Source organism: Lepidochelys olivacea (assembly GCF_965140295.1).
Source record: "Lepidochelys olivacea isolate rLepOli2 genome assembly, chromosome: 1".
Lineage (NCBI taxonomy): Eukaryota > Metazoa > Chordata > Testudines > Cheloniidae > Lepidochelys > Lepidochelys olivacea.
The window spans coordinates 42,477,937-42,502,602 of record NC_140411.1 but is presented as its reverse complement, the minus strand read 5'-3'; the positions used below and the strand labels follow the sequence as shown (position 1 = coordinate 42,502,602).

Below are 24,666 nucleotides of genomic sequence, written 5' to 3'. Positions count from 1 at the left end.
TCTGAACACAGGGGGCCGGATTCTCAGGCCCAGCTCTTTCTGCGCTGCACAAAGCAGGTGGAAAGCTATCATAAACAGGCAGATGAGGATTCTTCCAACAGTGGCAAATTCTTATGTGGCATAGAGCCTCAAGCACAAGGAGTCCCAGGATTACGAGCACTTTTCTCCCCAGCTTCCCCCAGCTGCTCCCAAGTATAAAGTCAGTATGGCTGAGAATCTGACCTAGTATGTCAACTGAAAAGTTATGGAGAAGAAAGTTTTCTTCTAAAAACATTTGCTCAGTTTTTCAGGTCCCTGTATCAGTTTCATGCCTGTAGTTCGGTCCTTGGGTATATTTATCGCTATAGATAGATATTACTGTACTAGCATAAAAATAAGTGCTCTGAAGAAAATTAGTATCATTTCTCATGTTTACATGCAGGGATCTAAAGCAGAATACAATCTACGTGAAGTAGATACAATACATTTTCCACTTGTCCACTGACTGGTTATTTTAATACAGACTATTGAGCTTTCTGAGAGAACTCAAAACATCTATTTAATGTGTATGTTGCCTTTGAGGTGTTTATATGACTTTTCTCTGTTCTGTATATATTTAGTACTTCTAAAAAAGTGAGTGCAAGCAATGTACTGTTGAGGTAGTGTAGTGTATAAGTAGTGCAGTGTGATAACTTGCAAGTTGAAGTGTAAATGTATGATTTTTAAATGAATTGATTCTGTGTCTTGTTAGAACTTATAGACCCTGCGTGCCTTTATTATATTTTCTTAATGGATTTATTTTTTGCTTCCTATTTTGCCTTCAGTTTATATTTCAAGAACGATTAGGGTGACCAAATGTCCTGGTTTTATATTCGGGGCTTTTTTTTATATGGGTGCCTATTACCCCCGTCCCGATTTTTCACACTTGCTGCCTGGTCAAGAATGATCTAATCAAAAGCAAAGATCACTGGATTTGAACTGTAGAAATTAAAAAGTTTTGAACTGAGGCTTACTGATGTACTATTGCCCTTATTATTACTTATATTGTAGTGATACCCAAAAGCCCCAAATCAGGATTGAGGTCTCCTTGTTCTAGGCACTGTATAAACACATGGGAAGCCCTGCTCTTTGCACCAAAGTGTTTACAGTCAAAGACCAATGAAATGCAAAGAGTGAGAGAGAGGTTTACAATCCAAATATATACATATTTTATAGAGGTATTTTTAGGCACAAAGATATAAATACATAATTATCCAACTGCTGCCTCAAACTTAGTCAGCATTAATCATAGTCATCACAGCAGATATGTCTTTTATGTAAAGATTTTAAGAAGGAGAGGATAGTGGCTATCTGTTTTCTTTAATAGGAACTGATCCATCTAAACTGCCCCCTACCATTTTGAAGTAGTTATATCCAGCAATGCTAAGAGACCTTGGATACTACGTCATCTCAGTCTTAACAGTGTTTGGTTGGTTGTAGACTTCCATTGGTAGTCCATTCTGTACCCAATAATCCTTTCAGTGAAAAATCTTTCAATATTCTATTGATTTCATTTTTGTAATTTGTTAGGGCTTTAATATTTTGAACTCACAAGTTTATGGCAGTACAATAGTAGTGTTTTAAATTTCAAATTGTTAGATAAAGTAATCTTAAAAACTGTAATCTTTTCAAATGGAAATAAATTTTATTTTTTTCTGGTTGGTCACTGCCCAGTCTTGCAATCTGAGCTCTTTGATCAAACCAGAGAAATATAATGTGGAAATGAAATCATATGGGTTAATTCACTTCAAAAGAACATTTTGCTTGTGATCTGGTCCTTTTAATTTGGTATTGGTTTTGGTATTTTGGTATATTTGAATGAGTCTATATGATATGGGGCTCAGATTTTTTTATTGTGAAAGCATGAGCTTTTCCTTTTTTAGCATATATATTTTTAGCAGGATGGACTGATTTAAATCAGTGATGTAACTCGCTGATTTTAATCCTGATTTAAATCAGCAAGCAGAAAACTTTGATATAATGATGCATTTCTTATTTATTAGATTAATGTTTTGCTTGTGATTTGTGTCAAGCTTTATTTGGATGAAAATTCATATTCAGTTAATGCATAAAACATTTTAAAATGTTTATTAGTAAAATAAAACTTAAACGTACTAGGTACATAAGAAATAAAGTTTATCAAAACCTGTTCTGAATTTAAAATTTAACAGATCTAGTAAACAAAGGACGTGTTATCTATAGTTAGTGAATTGAACTGATTGTTTCTGGTTACCATGTCCTCCAAGATTTTAGAACTAGTAGATCTCATCCTCTCACTTAGGTTGTTATCCATAGACTGGAAGAGGAAAACAAGCTTTTTTGCTTTTTCAACTACAATTGGTTTCTTAACTTTGAATGAACTAGCATTAAACTGAACTAGTTGAATAAAAAATTCTCTCTTTACCTGCAGAAGAGGCTACTGCTATCAATAGTGGTTTACTCCTTCAACAAACTCTGGTTCCTTAGCCAGTGACTCCCATCAGTTCAGTGATATGACTTTATTTAAAACTTGGCCACAAACATATACTGCTTAATGTTACTTTTTAAATTTAATTTAAATTATTTTATAGATTACTATAATCTTAGGCCTTAAAGTAAATTGTCAAACTTATTTAAAATTAAACATGAATTATTTTTTAAAATAAACCCCTATTTAATTTAAATACGAAAATTGAAGATAAATAAAAAATCAGATTTTAATTTTTTATCCACCCTGATATTTACTTTTTAAAATGTTAGTATCTTATAAAATACATTTAGTAACTTACATGTGTGTTTCAGAGTAACAGCCGTGTTAGTCTGTATTCACAAAAAGAAAAGGAGTATTTGTGGCACCTTAGAGACTAACCAATTTATTTGAGCATAAACTTTCATGAGCTACAGCTCACTTCATCGGATGCATACTGTGGAAAGTGTAGAAGATCTTTTTATACACACAAAGCATGAAGAAATACCTCCCCCCACCCCATTCTCCTGCTGGTAATAGCTTATCTAAAGTGATCACTCTCCTTACAATGTGTATGATCAAGTTGGGCCATTTCCAGCACAAATCCAGGTTTTCTCTCCCCCTCCCCCCCCACAAACCCACTCTCCTGTTGGTAATAGCTTATCTAAAGTGACCACTCTCCTTACAATATGTATGATAATCAAGGTGGGCCATTTCCAGCACAAATCCAGGGTTTAACAAGAACGTCGGGGGGAGGGAGGGTAGGAAAAAACAAGGGGAAATAGGTTACCTTGCATAATGACTTAGCCACTCCCAGTCTCTATTCAAGCCTAAGTTAATTGTATCCAATTTGCAAATGAATTCCAATTCAACAGTCTCTCGCTGGAGTCTGGATTTGAAGTTTTTTTGTTGTAATATCGCAACTTTCATGTCTGTAATCACGTGACCAGAGAGATTGAAGTGTTCTCCGACTGGTTTATGAATGTTATAATTCTTGACATCTGATTTGTGTCCATTTATTCTTTTATGTAGAGACTGTCCAGTTTGACCAATGTACATGGCAGAAGGGCATTGCTGGCACATGATGGCATATATCACATTGGTGGATGTGCAGGTGAACGAGCCTCTGATATTGTGGCTGATGTTATTAGGCCCTGTGATGGTGTCCCCTGAATAGATATGTGCCCACTTTAGATAAGTTATTACCAGCAGGAGAGTGGGGTGGGGGGAGGTATTTTTTCATGCTTTGTGTGTATAAAAAGATCTTCTACACTTTCCACAGTATGCATCCGATGAAGTGAGCTGTAGCTCACAAAAGCTTATGCTCAAATAAATTGGTTAGTCTCTAAGGTGCCACAAGTACTCCTTTTCTTTTTACATGTGTGTATCCTGAGTATTTCTTGTCTGAAACCTTCGTTGGTCATCTGTGAAGTTTTAAATTTTTAAGCCTAGGGACTTCAGGCTTTAATTTCTCATTCTGTGTATTCATACACTAAATGTGTCAAAACTTGCAGCACAAATTGAAGATAAATTAAGTTTTCAGTTTTAAATCTAGACTTTAAGACTTCCAATTTGAAATTATCAAGATATGGATTTGGTTAAATTTGATGTACAGTAGTGACACAAGTGAACTGCATAGTTTTCATCAGACTCAGAAATCTGAAGTGGACAGGATTTACTAAATTTGGGGATGGATTAAGCATGAAGTCATGGATCCATCCCCAGTGCTACAAGGCGGCCTGCTTGCAGCAGCTCGGTTTAAACTGGACACAGACTATGAACTTGTCTTCTTGACTTATGCCTAAAACAGCACAGTTAACGGAGCAGTCATTGTACCCTGCCAAATCTGCTGACATCCATGTGGGAGGAGGAAAAGAGAAACATTCCCCTCCATACTGTGTCTGAGGGGAGGGAAAAAACAGCTTATGGTCCTCTCATTGTATCCAAAGGGGAGGGAAAGGAAAAGAGGACTCAGAGCTTTCCCTCAGTGAGGGGTTGAGGATAGAGGGGAAAATGAGTAAGTGAGGAGAGAGGGTGTATAGAGGTTTCAGAGTAGCAGCCGTGTTAGTCTGTATTCGCAAAAAGAAAAGGAGTACTTGTGGCACCTTAGAGACTTATTTGAGCATAAGCTCACGAAAGCTTATGCTCAAATCAGTTTGTTAGTCTCTAAGGTGCCACAAGTACTCCTTTTCTTTTTGGTGTATAGAGGGGTGAACTGATAAGGAAAGGAAGAAAAGGAGATCAGGCTGGAAAAGCGGAAGAAAAGCTGGAGAGAGGACAGATGTGAACCCAGTGTGGAAGGGAACAGTGAAGAAGGAATAATGTTCTTGGAGAGAAAATAGATTGAAAAATTTATATTATTGAACATCACAGAAAAACTGGACTGAGGGGAAAATGCATAGAAAAAGGTGATAACACACCATGATGCTGCACTGTGTGCAAGGGAAGGAAAAATAGAGAAGAAAGGAAAAAGAAACTAACAACAGATGCAAGGGAAGAAGCACAGTACATTTATTTTAAAAATAGTTTGGACTAAAATATTCTACTCTCTATATGCACATGTGTTGTGCACATATTTAAGTCTTCCCTGGTATGCTATTTGTACTCTACTGTCATGAGCACAACCTTGTTAACTCTTGCTTTTAGCTCATTTTTTCCATTGCACTTACTACACATGTATTTCAAAATTACTTTTCAAAAAGATACATAACTGGTTTTTCTTTACAAAATAATATATATAATTAGGACAGGTGCCACAGATCCTAGCGAGTGTCCCTTCCTAGCCACCCATGAGGATTGCTGTGAGGGGAATCTAAGATTCTGTGCTCTGGATTCCCTGGGGTGTTTTAGGCTCCTGGAGCCTGAATGGAATCCAGCCACTGCCCCAATCTCAGGGTCTCTAGGCACATTCCCAGGGAGCAGACATTCTATCTGACATCCCCCTTGTGAGTGTTGGAACCTGCTGTCCAGCCACCTAACTGTCTGGGCACCACACTGACCCTTCAAACTCCTCAGTACTTCCTAAATCCAATATGTCCCTCACTAGGTCACCCTTCCTTTGGAAGGGGATCATCTGTGTTATGTCAAGCAGACAGGCAGGGTTTTCCACCGCACTTGCCTACCCTGCCCCTGCAGGAGCCTCCCTGGTGCAAAATGGCTCTCAGTTTCCCTGTGTGAGTCCTTTTATAGACTTCTCCTGGGGTCACCTGCTGCTTTTGTTCTGATTTTTGGTAATTTTCCATTTCTCACAAACCTCCCTCCCTTCTGACAAGAGGAGGAAGTGTCTTCTCCCAGATAGAATAAACCTATTGTCCCACTGTGTTTTACTTTGAATAGATTATAGTTGAGTGCTGTCATATCTGGCCTGGCAGAGACATGGCACAACCAAGCTAACTCATGGGGGATTCTCATGAGTGCTTTCCTTGAGACTATAATTTCTTGATACAATTTCATAAAATCATCCAAAATTCAGAAGTGGTAAAGATAGAATCCCTAATTCATCACAACATCATCCTCCATACAGAAAGAAAATTAAACAAAAATAATAGTACTGTGGGTCCTGTTCAGCCACCTGAGAGCCAGGTTGCTGATACAATCCAAAATACAAAAGAAAACCCATGCATCCAAATAAAATTCATTAAGTTAAGCAGTTTTATTGCACAAATTTCAAACTAACTTGAAGAGGAAAGAACATTAATGGAGAAATTGCTGCCCTTAAGCATTTCTCAATGCAAGCAGCAGACCATAGCTTCTGAAATAATGCTCACAGTGTCCAATAGCTCCCTAACAGCTGATCCACTGCCATGTCAACAATAGGGAAAACACTTGCATCATTGGAGGGTTCTTCTGACATCATTCAAGTCTAATTCACCATTAACTATTGTAGCTGTACCATTAAAATTCTCAAATTAACATTCAAGGTCTGACTTAAAACTACAAAAGCAACTAAATTCATAATTAAGAATGAAACTCCATCCTTAATTCATTCAGTTGTGCCATGGTATTGTAGAACATATGGTATGTGTGGGAACACCCACTGTTTGAAGCCATTGCTGTATCTAAGTGCAACTGAACAAGCTAAGGATGGAATTTCAGACAGTAGAACCTCAGAGTTACAAACACCTCGGGAATGGAGGTTGTTCATAACTCTGAACAAAGCTTTATGGTTTATTCAAAAGTTTACAACTGAACATTGACCTAATATAGCTTTGAAACTTTACTACGCAGAAGAAAAATGCTGCTTTTAACCATCTTAATTTACATAAAACAAGCACAGAAACAGTTTACTTACCTTGTCAAATCTATTTTTAAACTTCCCTTTTTATTTTAGTAGTTTGTGTTTAACATAGTACTGTACTGCTTTTTCCTTTTTCTTTTCTTTTTTTTTGTCTCTGCTGTCTGACTGCATACTTCTGGTTCCAAATGAGATGTGTGGTTGACTGGTCAATTTATAACTCTGGTGCTCATAACTATGAGGTTCTTCTGTGGTTCTTTGTAGTTTAATTTCTTCTTCTGTGAGCCTATTAAAGACCAAAAAAAGCCCAAGTTGATCTAGCAGTCATTTTTTATTATGTTTACAAGAACATTTTTAAAAATAGTAATAGATCTTTGTTACTGTTAGTATTTTCAGTAAATCTGAATTTTCTATCCTATTTATGATGAGTTTTGGCTGCTGTGTTTTACTCATAGGTGTTTTTATACCTAAACTCCATTCCTTTTAAGTTGCCACTTGGATCCACTTATTTGTCATTATTTAATCCTATTTTGAAGATGATCTACAAAGAGGGGGGAAATGGATTGTTCCCCCTTTTGCTTATTTATGATGTATAAACGCTTGAAAGCTGTGGAGGATTTTTATTATTGTTGCTGTCATCGTTGTTTTTCAGTTAAGGTGTTTTTCTGCTTTTTTTCCTTAGAAATGTCAGGAATGTTGAGTCTTACCATCCTTTTTTGGTTGAAGGGCTACTTGGATGACTCGGAAAAATATACTGGGAACCCTTTCAGACCTTACTTGAAGTGGGGGAGGTGTTGAATCCTTAACAAAGAGAGGTTTTTCTCCAAGTATGTGTATTTAGTTGGTGTTAGCAAAAAAACAAAGTTTTAAATTGTATAAAAATTACATTACCCTCATGACAAACGTTGGTGATTAGACCTTTGGTAACGGCTAGCTCAGTGAAGCTTTCTGGGGACTAATCTAAGATAACAATGGTAGGTTGAGAAAAGCAACCAACAGGTGGGTGAGTGTTATAATTTTCGATGGGATTAAAGGGATGGTGGCTACCGTTTGGGACACAGGTTTACAATTTAGGTGTCTTACAAAACCTCATGCTGCTCCTGGATGTCTGGGTAGAAGTTCTGGCCAAGAGTGTTTTTTCCATTCAAGTTTGCCTAGAAAAGTCTGACAGTTTATTTTAGGTGCGGATTTTGCTGCAGTTGTTAATGCCTTTGTCCCACTGAGATGACACTACTGTCAGGGCTTTGGAGCGGAGCCCAGAGCTGGAGCGCAGAGCAGTGGAACTGCAGGTTTTTGCCTGGAGCTGGAGCGGAGCCGGAGCACAGAAAATCTTGACTTTTCAACTGCTCCAGTTTTTTTTTTATTATTTTCAATCCAAAATGAATGATATTTAGCAAGAAAGTCCTAAAGGTACCAAAAAGTTTCAGATTGCATAACAATTGATATTAACATCTACTTTACCACTTTACGTAATATGTCACAGGTATTCTCACTTCGGCCAAAATCAAGATTTAATGTACAGATACAAAATTACAAAGTTTTTTGGAGATATGTTTTATTAAAGAATCAGTTAATTATCAGACATCTGACAACACTGCAGACTGCTCCCCCCTTGTGCCAAGGTTAGGCGAGTACGTACTCACGTAGATTAGTTAGATAGATTAGTATGTGTTGATACTACTTTTGTAAGGGTTGATCAACAAGACGCGCTGAGTGCTGCGATTACAGAAAAGTGTGAGGCAAGACGCAACATTTAAGATATCACAAACAGGTATATTGCAAAAAAAATAATGTTTTTGTTTATTGATATATTAAGATATCGCAAGAGATATTAACCACTTAAGCTCACTTCTCACACGGGCTCCCGTTACCGGTACATTTGTTCATTTGTACATGTTCCCATATCACTCTCGCGGACTTATTTTGTCATCTGTTCAATGGTCTTTTGGTAACGTTGTTTGTAATTTTAAATTTACTGAAAAAGGTCACGTGCAGCGGGCATATAAATATACAGTAAACATTTTTGCATAAATTAGGAGTGATTTTTGTGATATATCCAGAGTTTGGAAAATGTCCAACACAACTTTGGGGGTGAATCCGTACGTCATTTTAAGAAAAAACGTTTCTGTGAACACATGTCCTAAAATTCTTCCTAAGGGAGCTACAGTCCCTTCAAGGAGGTGATGAAAAGTTAATTTCTGATTAATATCTCAATATTTAATATACTTTAATATAAAGTAATGAAATTATGTCTGTGTCTCAGCGTTAGTATGTGCTACCATACTACATTATCCAAAATTATTTAAACCATAGGCGTCCCGAACTGGCTTTTGGTCATTTTTATTTCATATTTCAAGAAAGGCTTGTCGTTGAATGCCCCTGGCTACGAGCGGTAATATTATGTTCCATAATAAGTTGTTAATTTTTGGTGGTTATTTATTATTACGTTTAAAATTTATGGTTCCAAAGTTGAAAAATAAGTAATCAATAAAATTGTTTGTGTCATTCTAAGCATCTAAGCAAATTAAAAATTTTAAACAGTTTTCTCGGAAACAGTTAATTATACAAAATAAGAGTACCATTTTAATGCATGTTTTAGCATTAAATCATATTCCAGGGTCGTATCTGTTAAATAGTCAAAGATTTAAAAAATATTAAATAAAATTGGCCCAATCTCCCCCAGTTCACAACGCCTGTAGTTAAAATAATTTTATTTGAATGATGTTGCATGATAGAACGTTGGAAATAAACTTTAACAGGAAAGTGGATTCAAATTGCAAGCACAGTCCTCTTAGTAGAGAGAGCAAATTTGATATTGCACCTTGATATTGCTCGACTACTCAAAAAACAAAATCTATTGCTACATTTGAACTCTGTGAAAGAGGTTGAAGAAAACGAAACACAACAAAAGGAGTCATCAACAATCGAATTTGCGGTTTGGAAAGTTCACATCCTTCAGAAATAGCAGGCTGTTCTCAAACTTCCGTCTCCACTCTGAACTTGTTCGAGCGTCCATCCCTGAGACATCTTCAACCATCACAGGCAAATGGAGATAATTCAAGCACCAATTCTTCACAAGATGACGCCTTCGAAAAGGAATTGGATAAACAAGAAAGACGCCGGCGAGTTTCTGCGATTCATAGTTGTAATGAAGCATTATTTGAGAGAAACTTTCAGGAAGATTGGTTTCAGAGTAACAGCCGTGTTAGTCTGTATTCGCAAAAAGAAAAGGAGTACTTGTGGCACCTTAGAGACTAACCAATTTATTAGAGCATAAGCTTTCGTGAGCTACAGCTCACTTCATCAGATGCATATCGTGGAAACTGCAGCAGACTTTATATATACACAGAGAATATGAACCAATACCTCCTCCCACCCCACTGTCCTGCTGGTAATAGCTTATCTAAAGTGATCATCAGGTGGGCCATTTCCAGCACAAATCCAGGTTTTCTCACCCTCCACCCCCCCCACACAAATTCACTCTCCTGCTGGTGATAGCCCATCCAAAGTGACAACTCTTTACACAATGTGCATGACAATCAAGTTGGGCTATTTCTTGCACAAATCCAGGTTTTCTCACATCCCCCCCACCCTCATACACACACGAACTCACTCTCCTGCTGGTAATACCTCATCCAAACTGACCACTCTTCAAGTTTAAATCCATGTTAAACCAGAACATCTGGGGGGGGGGGGTAGGAAAAAACAAGAGGAAACAGGCTACCTTGCATAATGACTTAGCCACTCCCAGTCTCTATTTAAGCCTAAATTAATAGTATCCAATTTGCAAATGAATTCCAATTCAGCAGTTTCTCGCTGGAGTCAGGAAGATTGTGAGGCGATGGAGTCTATTGGTAGGGTAAAAGTTAAGTCTGTTTTTGAGGCCATTCACAGCTACCCACACCGCATTCAGGCTGCCTGTAGAATTTGTTCAAGCATGCCAACAACTCAAGCTAGTGTAGAGCGACTGTTTTCGGCTTTAAAGTTAATTTTAAATTATGTGCTGCAGGCTATGAAAGACCACTTGATTGCTGCAATACTTTTTTACAGACTGAATTATGAATGATTCTAGTTTGTATCATTGTTGATGGCATTTAAATTGTTTTAAAAGTCTGAATTAAAATTTTTTTCAAAATTACAGTATGCACTTTTTTATTTAGTTAAAAATTAATTTGAGTCGGAGCGGAGCTGGAGCAGTCACTATGGGTGCTGGAGTGGAGCAATTAAAAAATTTGATTGCTCCAAATCCCTGACGGCTATAACGCATTTTACTTGGGGCTACCTCTTGAGATTATCTAGAAACTGCTGGTGGAGCATAAAGATTCTGCCTTCTTATTCAGCAGAGTTTCACCCAAAGAGATTAGACAAACACCTGACAAGGATGGTCTAGATAATACTTAGTCCTGCCATGAGTGCAGGGGACTGGACTAGATGACCTTGCAAGGTCCCTTCCAGTCCTATGAGTCTGATTCATTTTCTGACCAGCAAAAACACTATAAAGTGAGATATTCAAAGTTGATAAGTGTCTGCATTTTTTACATTTATGTTGTTCTGTACTTGATAAGAAGAGTAAAAGATACAGTGGCATGTGCCATAGTGTTATGGCATTTAATTAAATTTTTAATGAGCAGTTAGATAAGGTTATGTTTGTTACTGTTAAGAAAATGAAACTTTCCTGTAGAAAGACCTTTGATACCTTATATATAAAGCAACACGGTCCTGCTTTCTGTGCGAGTAGGTGAGACTTTATTGTTAGAATAAACTACATTAAACATTGAAAGGAGCTCTGAGCTTTGACCTTCTATATTTCCAGCCAAATGTGATTATAACAGAATTGCAGGAGATAAAATAGTAAGCATATTATATGGCATGAAACAAATGTAGGTTCCAGCACTTTTACAGATAGCTAACCAAGAAGAAAAATACTGTGGAATGAGTGAAAACTTTTTAAAATTATTCTATTTTGTAGTGAAAGAAAATTGATAAACTGGGTATAGCATATGGCTGGATTCTACTGGTCTAAATCCAGAGAAACCATTGTCTTCAATTGAGAGCAGAATTTGTCTGTAATTCTGTTACAGAATCCTACTGTCAATCCACCACTACCACTCCCCACTGTTAAATCGGTATGCTTAAATTGGCATTTGGGTATTTATAAGTCCACTGAACTGAGAAAAGCACCTTTTAAATTTAGCTAAAACTGCAATGGTGATGGCTGTTCTTCTGAATGATTTTTTCCAAACTGTAAGCGAACAGGCTCAGGCCTGGAAAGTCATATTACTTTATTTTTTGTGGTGTTCTGGCTCAGTCACAAATTTTCTAGCCTCTAGTCCAAAAGTTTGTGAAATCAAATTCTATAGCAGTACCTGAACTCCTAGTGAATGCTAGGTTGTGTAGTACTGGGGTGATGCTATGCTGTTTATTTAAAATGTTTGTTTAGTTACAACTGTCCTGTATCCCTTTCCTGAGTATCAAGTAAATAAAGTCATAAACAGTATAGTGCAAATGATAGGATGCCAGATGCTGCGTCTAAAATAGCAGACAAGAATGTCCAGTCCCAAAAAGGCTTAAGGTGAGACCATGTCTTAAAACTAGAGGCTGTTTTTACTTAAACGTGTAGCTTAATCCAGCTTTATCTGTTGCAACCTCAAAAGCATTCCAGTCCAACCAACAAGGAGGGTAAGAGGTTAGATCTTCTAGGTCGCAAGGTCTTTTCCTCAGTCAGTCTTCAGTTCCTCGTCTCTAACTACCTGCCATTGCTAGCTAAATATGACTTTTTGAATTATCCTCCAGTTAGCAGACTTTGCAGACAAGCTGCCCCAACAGGACCATGCTCGCTTCCAGGCTATTCTGGAGGAAGCTAAATTGGTTGCCAGGACAACACTCCAGGCTACAGTAGATCCAGCAGACACATCTTCCTGTACTATGGCTACTGGGATCATCATGAGGAGGGAATCCTGATTACATTCCTCTGGTTTCCCTAGGGAGGTGCAGAACACAACTGAGGACCTCCCCTTCAATGAATCTTACCTCTTCAATCAGAAAACTGATGATTCCCTGCACTCGCTCAAAGAATCTAGAGTCACCCTGCAATTTCTGGGTATTTATACATCGGTGCCCAGGCAAAAGTTTTATTATCCACATCCTGCACAGCAATACAGAGCGCCTCTGTTTTTCCACCAGTGACCTTATGAGCCTCCCCAAAAGCATCAAAAGACTCGGTGGCCCTGTTTGCCTGGTCCATTAGCACAGTCCTCACAAAGCACATTCAGTGTTCACATAAGTGATATTTCTGTGTGCATCCAAAGAGCTGTCAGCCACCTTGCACTCCATCACTCTTACCAGCAACCTACTCCCTTCAGGGGCCATGGACTCTTTCTACTAGCATGGAGTGTGATAACAATGGATGAGTGGGTCCTGGATGTCATCCGACATGGCTATCCCATCAAGTTCACAACGCTACCTCATCCACATCCACCCTTCCCAATCCCACCTCAGGGACCACTCTCAGGTGACCACTCTCACAACAGTATCTTTGCCATAGAGGTGGACTACCTCCTGCAGAGAGGGGCAATACAGTCCGTTCCCATGACCTTTCAGGGCACAGGGTTCAACTCCACCTACTTCCTGGTACCCAAGAAAAAAGGAGGATGGAGACCAATCCTAGATCAGTCATCTCAACTGCTTCGTACGCAAGCCAAAGTTTCATATGGTCACACTTGCAGCCATCATACCCTCACTAGAAAGAGGCATGTGTTTACGGCTCCCAATATGCAAGATGCTTACTTTCAAATAGCTATCCACCCAACCCACAGACTATTCTTGAGCTTTACCGTGGGCACTCAAAACTTCTAATACAAGTCCTGCTGTTCGGACTCACTGCTTCCTACGTCTTCATCAAGTTTTTCTCCACGGAGGCAGCCCATCTCCAGCGCCAAGGAGTCCTCGTCTTCCCTTATCTCAACAATGGTCTACTGGCAACGCAGTCCAGATGAGAAGTTTGAGTATCAACATCCCAGCTGCTTCTGTTCCTCCCCTCCCTGGGAGTCAGTGTGAACATCAAAAAATCTACTTTGGACACAACACTGTCCTTGGAATTCATCATAGCACACATTGATGCAGTCTCTGCACATGCCTACATACCAGAGGACAGGTTCCGGATCCTGCTGGAACAATCGCTCAGTGACTTCCAACCCCTTTGTTCCAGCCAGAACTTGCCTTTCCCTCCTTGGCCCCATGGCGGCATGCTCATTTTCATATCTGCTGTCTACAACTGTGTTTACAGAATGCCCATTCTCCCACACTCCATTCCATGGACACCATTCTGACTCTTCCCAACGAGGTCCTCTTCTCCCTTCAGTGGTGCACAAACCTGGATCAGTTTTGCTCTGGGATTTCTTTCCTTACGTTCTCCCCTAATATAGTGATTATTACGGATGCATCTCTTGATGGATGGGGTGCCCACATGACACAGAGGGCTTGGACTGCTTGGGAATCCGGGATGCACATCAATATTCTAGAGCTTTGGGCAGTAAGGAGAGCATGTTGCACATGCCTCCCACCCAGCCGCTCCCACCATATTCTTATCATGTTAACACCACTACCATTTACTACATAAAAAAGGGAGGCCCAAAGTTGCCAGCACTTTGTCTAGAAGTGGTGCATCATATACAGTATCCTGTTGTCAGCGGCCTATCTCCCAGGGACTCAGAATGTGATTGCAGATACTCTTAGCAGGAACTTTGTGACTGACCAAGAGTGGGACCTCAATGATTCTGGATATCTTTGACGGCTGGGGGACTCAGACCAGGGATCTCTTTGCCTCCTACACCAATGCCAGTTGCATCCCATACTATTCCAGGAGCAGACTTGGACCCCGCTCCTAATGTGACACCCTGGTCCTCAACTGGTCGGGCTGAATCAATTAAGCCTTCCCTCTCCTACCTGCTCCTGCCCCATATTCTCCACAAGATTCGACAGGAGGAGGCGACGATCATTCTGATCACCGCTTTCTGGCCTTGCCGGTTCTGGTTTCCTCCTCTTCTTCATGAGTCAAGGTATCCTCCACTCAGGCTACTGACTTTCCTGGAACTGCTCACTCAGCACAATGGCAGGATCAGATGCCCCAATCTGCAGACGCTTCACCTGAGAGCCTGGTTTTTGGATGGGCATCTTCACTAGCACGGAAGTATTCATTGGCAGTATGAGATCCCCTCATACTGCAGGAAAAGAATCCACAAGGTGGTCCTACCAGGTCAAGGGGAAACATTTCACCTTCTGGGCCCAACAGAAGACTATAGCTCCTGGGGTCGTCGGCATCCCTCTCCTCTTCGACTACCTCCTGTCCCTGAAAGTGTCAGGACTTGCTCTCAGCTCCATCAAGGTGCACATAGCAACCATTAGTGCTTTTCCCGCCCTGTGAGGGGCACTCAGTTTTCACTAATCCATTGACTGTCAGATTCTGGAAGGGCCTTGTATAATCATACCCTTCCATCCAACCCTCAACCTTGTCCTTATGGCACTGATGAAGTTACCCTTCGAACCTCTGGCCTCCTGTTCCCTTTCTCTTCTCTCCATGAAGGTCGCCTTCCTGATAGCCATCACCTCTGCAAAGAGAGTAAGCAAATTGGGGGGCTATGATGGCAGAATCCCCCTTCCACCATGTTTCATAAAGACAAAGTTTCCCTATGCTTACATCCCAGGTTTCTGCTGAAGGTAGTTCCCCATTTTCACCTCAGTCAATCTATACACTTCTTCCCTAAGCCACATGCCTCAGCAGAGGAATGATGCTGTCACTCCCTCGATGTCTGAAGGGCCCTTGCCTTCGACCTGCAAAGGACAAAGCTATTCAGGAAGTCTTTTAGACTGTTTGTCGCTATAGTGGAGAGGATTAAGGGCCAGACCATTTCCACTCGGAGGATTTCTATGTGGATTTTGGGGTGCATTACGCTCTGCTATTGTTTGTCGGATCTGTCTCCACCCATTGGGGTCCAAGCCCACTCCATGAGTGTGAGCATCTACTACAGTCACACTCCACCACCTGCTGCTCACAGACATATGTAGGATGGCCACATGGAGTTTGGTACATGCCTTTTCCTCCTAATGTGCCCTCTTGTAAGACTCTGAGATAGATGCCTCATTTGCATCATCTTCCTCTCACCCTCCTCCTAACTAGGTACTACTTGTCAATCACCCTTAGTGGAATATAATCGGGATAATCACTCGAAGAAGAGGAGGTTACTTTCCGTAACTGGAGGTTCTTCAATATATGTGGTCCCTATCTGTATTCCAATCCCGCCCTCCTTTCCTTCTGCTGTGGACTTGGTTGATTTGTGGTGGAGACGGAACTGAGGGAATGGTCAGTCTGCCCTGCCATTTATTGCCTCCATTGAAACTATGAGGCGGTACAAAGGCACATGCGTGGACCAACACATGCGTCTATTTTTAAAAGCTCTGGCTCTGGGCGTATGGCGCATGCGCATAACTCAGACGGAGCGACCCATCTCAAAGAACCTCCAGATACAGGAAAGTAATCTCCTCTTACGAGGACTGTCAGAATAGGAAAGGTTGCAATTCCTTAGGTCCAATACCTTAGGGAATTCCTAGTTTAGTCCTGAAAAAGTACATTTGTCTATTACAAGCAGCTAGGTACCCTGCAAGTTTCCTGGCCAGGATCAGTCAGTAGTGTTTTGTTGGGGGCAGCAGGAAGCTTAGCAAGGAAGCAGACTGTGACTGGCAGATGTTGCAGAAGAGTTGTTGCAGTGATTCATGCACAGTTCCTGCTAGCAGGATGTTGCTGCAACTGTGGGAAGCAGTTATATTCCAGCACCCCAAAGCCAGCACCTCTCCCAGTCTCTGTATTTACCTTTCACAAGGTCAGCAGCTCTTCCTCTCTAGAGCCAACATCCTATCATAGCAGGCTAACCACTTCTGTAGCTAATTCCCTGTTTCTAGGGCACTATGGATGCAATGAACTTTCTTCAAGTTATTCTCCCTTGTCTAGCTGCTGTACAAGAACTTCTTTTGAGCCCCTTTCTACATAACCCTCAGGCTCCAGGACCCCTTCCCGATCTCTGCTGTTTCCCAACAGATTTCTCACAGAACTCTGCTGCAATGTCTGCCGGTAGGGTTGCCAATTTTGGTTGGACGTATTCCTGGAGGTTTCATCACATTACATAATCTTTAATGAAAGATTAATTCCCAGAGACTCCAGGGCAAACCTGAAGGGTTGGCAACCCTGTCTGCCAGTCACAGTCTGCTTCCTTGCTCAGCTTCCTGCTGCTCATGCAGCTCTCTAGTTCCTCCTGGTACAGTGACTTTCCACAGAGAGAGGGCTTTCTGCATCAGACTCTTCCTTCCAAACAGTTTCCATCCCTATTGGCTAGGAGAAGGAAGTAAGGCTGCTCTTCCATCCCGTTGGCAGTCCGAAAAATTGTAAAGAGTTTGCTCAACAGATTCAATGTACTATATTACAATATACATTTAACAGCCTAGACAATAATCCAGAATACTCTATATGTCATGCACAATGTGGCCAAAATAATGTAGCATAGTTGTTTTAAGAGGAAGATTTTGGCTGAAACATATTGGGGGGGGTAAAGGGTTGGAATTTGGGGATTTGTTGGTCTTTAATTATTGTGTGAAATAATACAGAGATCTGAAACTCGTTTAGTGCACATAGCAGCAATTTGCTTCTCCAGTTTTGAGTTGATCCAAAAATATTGATCTTTTATGACAAATAGTTTGACGTATTAGACCTGTTGGACAGCAAACGCAAAATCATTACAACCTTCTAGAAGATATGAGATGAAGCAGATAAAAATTTGATGGAATACCTGGAGGACATGAAGTGGAATCAAAGTAGGAAAAGAAATTCAAACAAAAGGAAATATTTTCAAATAGCTTTCTTTTCTATATATTTAATCTGTCTACTTTAGAGTTCTCTATTGAACCCATTATGTTAGCATATGTGCACTCCCCAGGTAAATTTAATCTGTACGGCGATGTCCCTGATGGACTTCAAGGAATTCTCTGCTCTTCTCCTCTCCCTGGTTAAAGAAGCTCTGCTTAAGGAATATATCATGCTTTATGAATATACTTGTTTTTTTTACAAAAGGCTCTGGAATGACTGCCTTGTATTGATAGACTTAACAAAACATTCCTGTAGTTCAAAGTTGGAAAACATGTTTAGTTATTAATTTCATTTTAGAAGAGCAGATTTCTTTCACCCAATTTCAGGTGAATACGGTCTTATACTAAGGTTTTTGATTTCCATTTCTCTGTAAAGGGGATCCCATAGAGAGCAGACCCATTTTAGGTGATGCCTGCCTTTAGTTTCCACAGGCATTTTTCCGTGCAATATATTACTGGAAAAGTCAAGTTTATCCATGATTTTGAAGTATTGCTTTATGGATCCTCTGATTTTTCTTAGTTAGTATGTTCCCCTTCCAGCCCTTCAGTGTGCTGAAAATCTGCCTTATGCAATTGAGTGAATGGAAGAAAGAACAAATATGATGCAATAGGATATTAAATAACTGCAAACATTTTATGTTCACATTGTGCTCCCTCTCCACATTTGGTCCTCCTCCTTACTGCTGCAAAACCCTTTTCTTTTGACCTTTTAGAGCGAAATAGGAGCCTTTGTCTTTCATGCAGATTGTAAGGTTGCCTGACTAGACATAGGACCACAAGTTAGAATTTTTGAATTACTTTAGTGTGCTGAGGAAACTACCAGTAACCAAACAGAAAAGTGAAAACTAACCAAAAAAAAAATATGCTTTATTATAAAGACCATAGGCCAGGGCATCATGGAACTATGCTAGTTTACACCAATGGAGGATTTAGCCCCATAATTTCAGAGACGGGAAAATAAAGCGGACCATAGCTTTATGTCACAGAACTCAAAAGGTTTGTTTTTCATCTAATGGCCTCAAATTGGGCATAATTCTTATACAGCTGCAATTGGGGGGAGGGTTCTTATTTTTTTCTTTATCTGTTACTTTGTAAATGATTTTTGAATTATAAAAGCTTTTATTTAAACTTTATTTTACTGTTGTACGTAGCCACTCTTTCTCATTTTTCATTAAGTCTACAGAACACTCCTTTACCATTTGGAGTCTGATTTCAATAGCCAGAATTAATAGTTTCTCTCCTGATAGCAAACTAGTTTTTGCAGTATATTTTTATATCTGTTTAAGACTTTGGGTTGTGCCTGCCTTTCACCTCTATATTTTTAAATAGTCAAAGTGCCAGATCAAAAAGAAACCATTGTTCCTGTGAATAAACAACATTTTTTGGTAGGCAGGGAGGGGAGAAATCTGATTGTTCTTCTTCAAGTGCTTGCTTATGTCCATTCCATATTAGGTGTGTGTGCTCGCCATATGTCCCGGTGCCGGAAGTTTTTCCCCTCAGTGGTATCTGTAGGGGACCATCTCTGGCGCCCCATGGAGCATCGCACACCTGCCACAGTATAAGTGGCGCCTCCAGCTCCCGCCTCACCCTCAGTTCCTTCTTGCTGCCAGTGACGGTGCTGGAACGTCTGCTGCTCTGGCTAGCATTACGCTTCATTCAGTGTTTCTTTCCAATGTTTTCCTGTTAAACAGTTGTACATAGTTAATAGTTCCCTTAGTGTTAGTTCTAGTTTAGTTGGTCCCGGATGGGACTCGGCCTGGGGACAGGGCATGCCCCGGTCCCCAGGCTATAACTCTGCAATTATTGTAAGTGGCCAATGCCTCGGCACTGATCACGTAACTGATCGTTTGAACGGAGCCACTGGTCACCAACCCGCCGACCCCTATCGCCAAGACGCAGATTCCCATGGTCAGGGAGATCCTTCCAGTCCCTCTCTAGGTCCCAGTACCAGTCGAGCATCATGAGACGTAGATCACTGGATTACCAACGCCAATCTGCCAAATGCCAACAGTCCCTGAGGTCCTGCAGGAGGGACTCGACTTGCTTGAATAGGACTATGTCAAGATGTAGAGCCAGCACCGCACAGAGAAGGGCTGGCGGGCTGCCCGATCATGGTCGCTGGACAGCGACCACTCCGCTTCTGGCTCCAGCACTAAGCAGGAGTCCTTGACAGCAGGACAGGCCCTGGCACCGGCGGTACCGTCTACATCATCGGCACTGCAACTGACTCAATGGCCCCAAGGCCAGTGGCTGGCGGCCTGGTACCCCTGGAACCCTTGGGGGTTTACCCAGCCTTCGCAGACAGTCCAGTCGGTGACAGGGGCCTCAGATATGCCATCAGCCTCAGCATTCCACCCTCCAAGAGGTGGAGGCCCCAGAAGGGAAGACCTCCCACTGGCCCATGAGGACCATGGGGAACAGCCGGCTGGACCACCAGGGCACACGGCTTCATCTTCATCGTCGCCGGACGAAGCTATTATGGGTCCCCCTCAACCAGTTCCACAAAATGATGCTAAGGCTCATCAGGAGCTATTGAAGAGGGTCTCCTGCAACCTGGGGCTCCAGGCAGAGGAGCTAGAGGAGCCATCAGACTGCCTGTCCGATGTCCTTTGTTCCACGGCACCTGCTAGGGTGGCTTTTACCCCCATATGAATGGGTATTGAAAATCACTAATGCCCTATGGCAAATCCCCTCCTCCTGCCCCCCATTTCAAAAAGGGCTGAACACAAATACTTTGTGCCAGCTAAAGGCCACGAGTTATCTCTACACTCACTCAGCCCCAAACTCCCTCGTAGTTGAGGCTGTTAGGCAAAGGGAGAGGCGGGGGCAACTCGGGGCTATGCCCAAGAATAAAGACTCAAAGAAACTGAATCTGTTTGGGCAAAAAATGTATTAGTCTTCCAGCTTTCAATTGAGACTGGCCAATCATCAAGCCCTCGTGGGCCACTACAACTATAATATGTGGCAGGCCATGGCCAAGTTCGAGGTTTCGCTTCCCAAAGGGTCCAGGAAGGAATTCCAGGTGATACTCGAGGCGGGCACAGCTGTGGCCAGAGCGGTCCTCTAGGCAGTTTGACACGGTGAACTCCAAGGCTCTCAGGGCATCCTGGCTGCTCCTCTCTGGTCTGTCGATTGAGGCTCATCAGTCAATGCGGGACCTCCCCTTTGATGGCCAGGCCCTGTTTGCAGAGCAGATGGATAGTAAGCTGCATGGACTAAAAGACTCCCGCGCTACCGTGAAAACTCTAGGGCTGTACGTCCCTGGTCCAGCCCTTAAGTGGTTCAAACCGCAGCCATCTCAGGGCCAAGGAAGCCAACCCCAGCAGGAGCCGCCCCACTGAAAGAGATGGGGCTACAAGCACCACCCGAGCAACCCACCTCTACACTCTGCCCAATCAGGCTTGATCCGCAATAAGCAGGGGGACAAGTGAATTTTTTGAGGGTGCACCTGAGGGTGACCTACTGGACTATACCCTGGATCCATCTTTCCCACTTTTCTCCAACCACCTTTGTAGCATGGACTGCTGTAACTTCGGACTGCTGGGTCCTCAAGACAGTAGTGCAGGGTTATACCTTCCAGTTTCTTTCTGTCCCCTCTTCCCCCTCCCCCCGTTTCAGGGACCCCTCTCAAGAGAGTCTTCTCACACAGGAGGTAGAAGGGTTGCTGCATTTGAGTGCGGTAGAAGTAGTTCCGTACAAGAATAAGGGGTTCTATTCCCGGTCCTTTTAAATCCCAAAGGCCAAAGGCGGTCTATGGCCCAATCCGGACCTTCGAGACCTCAACAAATACTTAAAGAAAAGGAAGTTCCGCATGGTCTCCCTGACCTCCATCTTCCCTCCCTGGATCCAGGAGACTGGTATGCTGCCCTCAACTTGAAGGACACACATTTCCACATAGCCATCTTTCGGGGTCACAGACACTTCCTACAATTCATGGTGGGACCCGACCACTACCAGTTTGTGGTCCTCCCGTTCAGCCTTGCAGCAGCACTGAGGGTGTTTACCAAGTGCATGTCAGTATAGCCGCTTACCTCAGGCATCGGGGTATCCAGTTTTCAAGATTTACTTCATATCCATAAGGCCTAGAAACTTTCTTTTAATGAAATTTGAGATTCTTATGTGATGACATGACTCCAGGAGTGGAGGCTTTAAGAAAAACATAAAATGTTGCAAGGTTGATAATAAAATTGCAAAAGTTGGCAAGATCAATGTATTCATTTATGCAAGTGTTAACTCCTTAGTGTTTTGATAAATGTCTTCAGCTTTTTTTCTTACCAAAAGAAAAAACATTTGTTTCCAAAATTGTTTTGTAAACAAAAGAAGTTATTCAGGACAAGAAACTGAACCAGTGAAATTACAGTAAAAATATGTATTGACAATTTTGATGGTAATAAATTCTGTTCCCTCTGTGTGTGTGTATACACACATTCACAGCTGTTTTATTTAAATTTAAAATTTTCAACTGTTGAAGTTCAGCAGTTTTAATATCACTAATAAGCCATGCTTTGGCCATTGTTCAAACAAGTATTCTAGTATTTTAGGAGCTTGAAAATCCAATTGGTATGGACAGTTGTATAATAGGATTAACTCTTAATCTTCTTTAACAAGCACAAAATAATAAGTTTATTCAAAAAAAAACTTTCCATAATTTCAATTAAAACAGTACTACTATACAGCAATCTTGTTTTTTTAAGTTTGCTTTAGGGCACAAACTGTTGATATTATTATGAGATGATTCTAATAAGAGTGCTGAATTTTAATACCTCACAAATATGAACAATTCACTTGATATCTGAAGCAGCATTTGTTGAAACTTGTAAAAAGACAGTTCTGTAATAACCAATCCCAGAACTTTTAAACAGAGGAGATTAAAAGGAATTGAGACTTATTACATTAGAGTTGTTTTAAAATAGTATTTTTCAGAATCTGATTAGTAGAAGAACAAAAATGCTATGTACAAGATAAAGGTTAAAGGAATGCTTTCTACTTGAAATCTGATCAATTTAAAAATGAGTTTAAAATGGCTTCAGGTGCCACACCTGTCCCTCTGCTGCCAGGTTTTATTTTTCTAGTAACATTTTCCTAATTTTAAAATTTGTTTCACTTCCCTTATTGCTGTGCACAAGACCCAAGTAAGCAAGGGAAACCGAATGACAGTACAGGGGTAAAAGTGAAATTGACTAATAATATAAACAAAAGCACATATCATCCAACATAGCATTTACAAAGGTACTTCTCTTCAATGGGACTGCTTGATTTAAGTCATGCAGTTCGGAGCGTAGCTACAGTGCCTATCAAGATTGGTCTAGTCATCACTATAGTAGATCAGAAAATGAAATTTCCATCCTAGGGAAATTCCAATATTTCAAAAAATGTTCTTCATGAACTGGTACAAAAAGTCAACATATTTCATGGGACAAAATCTGAAATATTTCAATTCAGAAACATTGAAACAAGCTTATTGAAATATAGTATAGAATTAAAAATTTCAACAAAAATCAGTATAAGTGAAAACAAGAAAGTAGAAACAAAATACTCCATTTTGATTTTGAATTGTTTTTAAACTTTTACCTCAAATTTCATTTAAATTGACACGTTTCCTTGAAACATTTATATTTTGAGGTACCAGCTTTTTCCAATAGAAAACCTCGATGGAAAATTTTTCAGCTAGCTCTAGTGTTTTGCTTGTATTTTGCATCCGTTTCATTTATCCGTCATTTATTTATTTGTATTTTCAGATTGCAAGAGCTTTTGGGCAGGAACTATATCTTCCTATAAGTGTCTACAGTATCTAATATAGTTTAGACTCTGCTATAAGAACTATAAGAACTATTTATAATGGCAAAAAGAAAAGGAGTACTTGTGGCACCTTAGAGACTAACAAATTTATAATAGGTTACAAATGGGGTTTTGGTACTCTGAGTTTGCCTAATTTAGATTTCCTTCTTTTTCCATCATTGTTCACAGTTATTCGTGTTACTGAAGTGTAATGGCTTTTTTAGAAATACAATTTCTAAGGAGTGACATAGGTGTAGGATAATTTTTCCACAGCATGAGTCAAATACCTATGTCATGTTCATTCTAAGAAACTCATATTTTCCCTGTGCTCAGTTATTCTCTCTGAAATGGTAAAATATACCTATCTCTTGTTTTCACCCCGTCCAAATTCTCTCTGCACCTGACATTACTTTCTGTTGTTGTTTCTGCAGTATTGCCAAAGCTTATGATTTTATCATAAGTCTCTCTAAATTTGGTGTTTTTCTCAAAGTCCCAGTTCATGGAGTCAGGTGATAATGTTAGAATCTCAGCTTTGATTACAAAAAATAGTAAGTTTCAACCTCGTGATTATGGAGAGGAGCTTGGAAACATGAACCCTAAAGGCTCAAAACCCAGAAGGCAAATAAAAAGAACAGAACTTATTTTTAAAATCTCATGATTTGGGGGGTAGGGGGGTGACTTTTGGTGTGGGCAATACTGCCTCTGCTTCTGTTGTCTAAATTGGAAAAATCACTGTTCCTATATAATGTGTCATGGTAGTTGTTTCATAGATGGACAACAGATTTTAACAATGGTTCAAAAAACATTTTGAACTGTGCATAAATCTGTCCCTTTTAAAGGTTAAACTAGAATAACTATCTTAATTACAACCAGTCCCTCTCACTGTGATGATTTGACCTCATTATACTGAGGATAGTAGGCTGCTGGCATATGACCAGTGATCAATGGCTCCATGTCTAGTTGGCAGCCGGTATCAAGTGGAGTGCCCCAAGGGTCGGTCCTGGGGCCGGTTTTATTCAATATCTTCATAAATGATCTGGAGGATGGTGTGGATTGCACTCTCAGCAAATTTGTGGATGATACTAAACTGGGAGGAGTGGTAGATACGCTGGAGGGGAGGGATAGGATACAGAAGGACCTAGACCAATTGGAAGATTGGGCCAAAAGGAATCTGATGAGGTTCAATAAGGATAAGTGCAGGGTCCTGCACTTAGGACGGAAGAACCCAATGCACAGCTACAGACTAGGGACCGAATGGCTAGGCAGCAGTTCTGCGGAA

General features: G+C 40.7%; 1 protein-coding gene across 2 annotated transcripts in view; it reads left to right on the top strand.

Moving 5' to 3' along the window:
• MICU2 (mitochondrial calcium uptake 2) overlaps positions 1–24,666 on the top strand; it is a 249,043-nt gene that overhangs the window by 127,418 nt on the left and 96,959 nt on the right. The window lies entirely within an intron of this gene.